This window comes from Otolemur garnettii, unplaced genomic scaffold (assembly GCF_000181295.1).
Source record: "Otolemur garnettii isolate 467f Iridium unplaced genomic scaffold, OtoGar3 scaffold00035, whole genome shotgun sequence".
In the NCBI taxonomy this organism is placed as follows: Eukaryota; Metazoa; Chordata; class Mammalia; order Primates; family Galagidae; genus Otolemur; species Otolemur garnettii.
In genome coordinates, this window is record NW_003852430.1 from 8,156,551 (window position 1) to 8,162,177 (window position 5,627).

Consider the following 5,627-nt stretch of genomic DNA (forward strand, 5'->3'; position numbering starts at 1 on the left):
AAAAAAAAAAAAAAAAAAAAAATCTTTTAAATAAAATTTTAAACTGGGAAGCTTGAACCAAACTAGATAATCCACAGTGATTGCTTTTTGACTCTACATAATATTCAGAACTAAATGTGCTATGGGCCTTTTCCTGAACTGTAATTAACAAAGCTGTGAAAAAAGAGGGTCAGAGATAATGGATCAACCAGGGCAGGAAGGGTGTGTTCTCTCCTTCAGGGATATAAAAGAGCTGGAGAAAGACTTGGATGATACTCTTGGAAAGCTGAGGGTGAAGCTACCAAGAGTGGCACTTTCTCCTGATAAAGGAGCTGACGAGACAGAGAGAGAGAGAAAACTGCTACAGAGCGGGGTGATGATGAGAACATCAGCTGGCGTTCTACAGGGTCTGCAAGGCTTAAACTGTTAACCCTGGTCCTGTCTGATGATTTTTAAAATTGTGTACAATCCTTCTGCATCAGCCTCTCAAGTAGCTGGGCCTGCCTACAAAAGCTCCCTACCATGCCCAGCTAGCATTTCTTTTTTTTTTTTTTTCTAGAGACAGAGTCTCATTTTATCTCCCTCGGTAAAGTGCTGTTGCGTCACAGCTCACAGCAACCTCTAGCTCCTGACCTTAGTCGATTCTCTTGCCTCAGCCTCCCGAGTAGCTGGGACTACAGGCACCCGCCACAACGCCCAGCTATTTTTTGTTGCAGTTTGGCTGGAGCCAGGTTTGAACCCACCACCCTCAGTATATGGAGCCAGTGCCCTACCCACTGAGCCACAGGTGCCGCCCTAGCATTTCTTTTTTATAGTTAAGAAAAAGGAGGGGGGTGGGGCTGTTAAAAAGTACTCTGGATCCTTCCTCTCCAGATTACTCAGGTGACCACATTTTACAGACTAAATATCAGGTCAGTGAATAGGACAAATAGTTGACATCAGACCTATTCCAGATGTTCGGGGGTATATAGTAAGCAATAAACAGTGAAGGATTTATCAAAGTTTGAAACAAACTCCAGTAAGAGCTAAGCTACACAATAATGTAGTATCTGGTCCCTGGAAAGTTTAAAAATCAGCATTTTATCCCCCCCTCCAAAAAAAGTACATTTTTTTAATACTAAAAAGAAAATAAATTCAAAGCCAGGTGAGATGGCTGAAACCTGTAACTTCAGCAGGTCTCAAGGCTGCTAAGGCAGGAGGATCATCTGAGGCTACAAAGCCAAGACAAGCCTGGGTGAGATAGCAAGACGTGCTGATTGTAAAAATTAATAATGATAATGATAATTCAATCAATCTTGTAATTGAAAGGTGGACTCCAAATAATTATTTTTAATAGTCTGATTTTTTTTCCTTTGGGAACGTAATTGTATGTACATGCTTGATCACAACTACTTGGATGTTTTTTAGAATATCAATAAGGTCAATAAGGTTTTTCTAAGTTATGAAAGTCATACAAGTTACTGTGGGTAATTTGGAAGACAAAGAAATATGTCCACAGTTCATACTAATTCATAAATTGCCCCTGTATGCCTTCTGATGTATTTCTTTCCAGGCTATTTCTCTATGTATAAACATGTCATATAGGCTCAGCGTCTGTGGTTCAAACGGCTAAGGCGCCAGCCACATACACCTGAGCTGTCAGGTTCGAATCCAGCCTGGGCCCACCAAACAACAATGACAACTGCAACCCCAAAATAGCCGGGCGTTGTGGCAGTCACCTGTAATCCCAACTACTTGGGAGGTGGAGGCAGGAGACTCACTTGAGCCCAGGAGTTGGAGGTTGCTGTGAGCAGTGACGCCACAGCACTCTACCCAGGGCGACAGCTTGAGGCTCTGTCTCAAAAAAAAGCAAACAACAAAAAAAAATGTCATATAAAGTTCATTATCCTTAATGTTATTTTATGGTCGTAGCTTCTTTCTAATGTATATTCTTGGGAAACTGTGATATAATAGCTGCAGGAGATTCTTCATACAAAGACACCAAAATTGTATTGGTCAAAGTTGCAGAGTGAGAAAGTACATTTGTGGATATTGATTAAATGCAAGCCCTTTTTTTCCTCAAAGTATACTATTCTGCTTCAAACGACGTATTTTGCATCATCCAATATGTCTCTAATAATTGTGTGATGTGACTTAGTTAATGCGATCTGATATCAAAGCTCTACCTTCACACAAGGCTAAAATTTTGTTCCCAAAACACGTGCTACAGGATCACAAAGTAATGACACTCTTGGTGACTCAGGTTTGAGTAGAATCAACGGCAGTAATTGACTGATTTCCACACATGGTTTTGGTGTTGGTGGGGTCTGTGTTCAACAGTGAAAGCCCAAGGTCAATGTGCCTCCTCCTTATAAATAACCAATTATAACCTCCTTATAAATAACCAATTACATGGGTAGCCTAAAAATAGAGTTCTTGGCCAAGCCAGGTCAATGAAAGCTGGTTGGAAATCCCATCATGCAATATAGCTATTTTAGTGCCTTAGTGTCACTAAATTTGTCACCCTTCCCTGGACATTAGCCATACAGAATGTGCCCCAAAATATGTATACACACTTTAAGAAAGGAAAAAACTGCATAAAAATTATAATATTCAATATATACCAGTAACAAGATGAATACAAGTCATGGCAAGTACCTCTTGTAATTGCAGACATCAAATGCGACTTGAGTATTACAAATTTAATAGTTTTCTTAAAATGTGTCTACATTTTTTTGGCACCCTCTGTATTATAGACCTTACTGTTCAAACTGATGAGAATGTGTGTTTTTTACTGGTGAAATATTGATTGCATTATCACTGATTAGGTCTGGGGGAGTGTGGAGGGGGGACGGAGCTGGGACTGGAATTCAATATCTCTATATGTAGTAGCAGAAAAGGTAAATCATAATTTAAAACTCACTGGGAAATTGTAGAAGAGGGGGAAAGAAGGGACAATTGTAATATGAACATAAGCTAGACTATCATCCATCCTGGGATTATAATTGTTCTCAGGTAGAATTAATTTTTTTCACTCCGGTTATTTAAAAGGTAATGGCTATAGTTGTTTAAAACTGAAAATCAGACAGAAGAATATGTAGAAGAACATAAAAGTTGGTGATGTTGCCCTTATTTTCAGAAGATCAGAAGCATGCCTGGAAATTCCCGGTTACCAATCTAGAAATTTCCACAGACATAGACTATTGGAGGGGAGAGTAATTCAGGGCTTTAAATTGTTGAAAACTCAGAAGACTGAAAGCCCAAATTAACAGATGGTCGTCTCCTCTGCAATCTCTCTCACCAAAACTGTATTTAGTTACAACTCAGTCTTGCAGTCGTTTTTTTTAAATACATTCCACTGCAAGTAGTTTTCTCTATTCTTGCTAAGCTTATTCTTTCTTGAAAATCTCAGAGCATATGAAAAGCATAGTGTTAGTGCTCTTTTCATATAATTATCATAATGCTGAAAATATCTTGTCCGAAACTTAACCAGAAATTCTAAAACTCTTTCTTCTAGACTCTAGTTAGAAAACTATTCTGATATTACTTCCACTCCCACATTCCAGCCTCCCAGGCAGAATTAGGCATCCTTCCTCAGGGAGCCAAGAGGACTCAGCAAAAACCATCTGCTCTCCATTGTATCAAACTGTATGATCACCATTTACAAGTGAGTCCATTTGGGGACAGAGTCTTATTCATGTTGTAGATCCACATGTTAGGCTGGTAGTACAGAGTACTAGCTAGATTGGGTACATAGTACATGTTCACAGAAATGTTGTCAGAACCAAATAAGGAGAAGAATGTTTTCAGCAGCAGTGCCGGCAGGTCTGAAGCATACGGTATGGTTTGTGTTAACACGTGATTGACTCCAGAAGGCAAGCAAGCAAAGCAGCAATTATTCCATAGACTCCTGAAATACTCATACCTCCATTTCTTTTTAATCTTTCCACTCCCAGAACAATTGCTATTCCTTTCTAGTAATAGAATAGAACTAATTGCCCCTGTCCTCAAGGAGATCCAGTTGGCTCAGCAAAGAACACATCTTCTTCTGGGAGCTCCTTGGAGGCCTCTCTTTTAGGAGGCACACGACTCCCACCGGCAAACATCTCTGCCGTTACAGGACTGACACGGATTATGAAAGCAAAAGAGAGTTCCCTGGAAATAGGAATATTTAAAAGTTCAGTGTTCCCGTCATATTCATTAGAGTAGATCTAGACCTATAGGAAGTAAACTCCTCAAAATTACTGATGGGCAAAGAGTATCCCCCTTTCTCCTGAGTCTCCAGTTATCCACCTGTATAAGTGGCATGGAGTCTGAGTTACCAGAAGTATTACTAATGCTGCTGCCACAATCATAGTTCTTGGACCCACAAAAAAGTTTGCATGCCCACTACACAAGAAACAGAGGATGGGCTTGGCGCCTGTGGCTCCAGCGGCTAAGGCACCAGTCACATACACCTGAGCTGGCGGGTTCGAATCCAGCCCAGCCTGCCAAACAACAATAACAGATGCAACCAAACAATAGCTGGGTGTTATAACAGGCACTTGTAATCCCAGCAACTAGGGAGGCAGAGGCAGGAGAATCACTTGAGCCCAGGAGTTGGAGGTTGCTGTGAGCTGTGATGCCACAGCATCCTACCCAGGGTGACAGTTTGAGGCTCTGTCTCAGAAAGGGAGGATTTTATCTCCCTGAGTGATATACCCACTGTGCATTACGGATGACATGCTTTTACAACTCTGTCTAGCAGCAATGAGCCACTTGACAGCAACAGCACCTGGGAGCTTGAAGGATTCATAGACCCTACCTCGTGAATCAGAATCATCTCTCTAAAGGGTTTGAAAGCCACAGCCTCAGAGATGATTTGGGTATTTACTTAATGGGTCAATTGATTCCAATTTTATGAAAAGAACAATGAGCCTGGGAGAGTTTTCCAAATTTGACTGGCTGATTTACTAGGTTTGTTATAATCTCTCCTTAAACATAGCCAATTCTCCCAATGCTGTGTCAAAGTTGCTAACAGAAGCGGTCGGGTAATATAAAGGAAATCATCTGGGGAGTTAAATTGCATGGAAATTCTAGGTACATTCCTGTTATGAGGACTTCCCCTTGGCTCTGACATGAGTGCCACTTTCTGTGAGCACTTGGACAGGCTGAGTCACTTCTCCTTTCAGAGTTGTTTCCTGAGGTATAACTGGATGGTCTTCCAGGCCTTTCCAGTTCTGCCTTTACTTGGCTCTTAAATTCTTTCATCGTATGTTTGTAATAACATCATTCCCCAACCCCTTACTGCATGTGTCACCTTTAATCATTCTAACACCATTTGAATCTCAGCTCCTCCAAAAAGGCACGTTGATATTAAACACTTTGCAATTTCCTTCTACAATGACCATGGCAGGCAAAGGCTGGGCTGTGTAGTTAGGGGCTATGCAAGATAAAAGCCCCTTAAAAAGAAAAGATTTATGTAAAATCTGGGGATTCTTGAATGTAAAAGCACTCAGAAACTTGAAAAGCCTTTTCCCCGTTATTTTTTTATTTGTAGATAATCATGGAGTTGTCAGTGCAATTTTACTTCCCTGATACATATTGCGTGCTGGTGAGGTCAATGGTGCACTCACTTCGCTGAAGCAGTGCACATTGTACGCACCGAGCAGCCTCCCTCCTCCCCGACC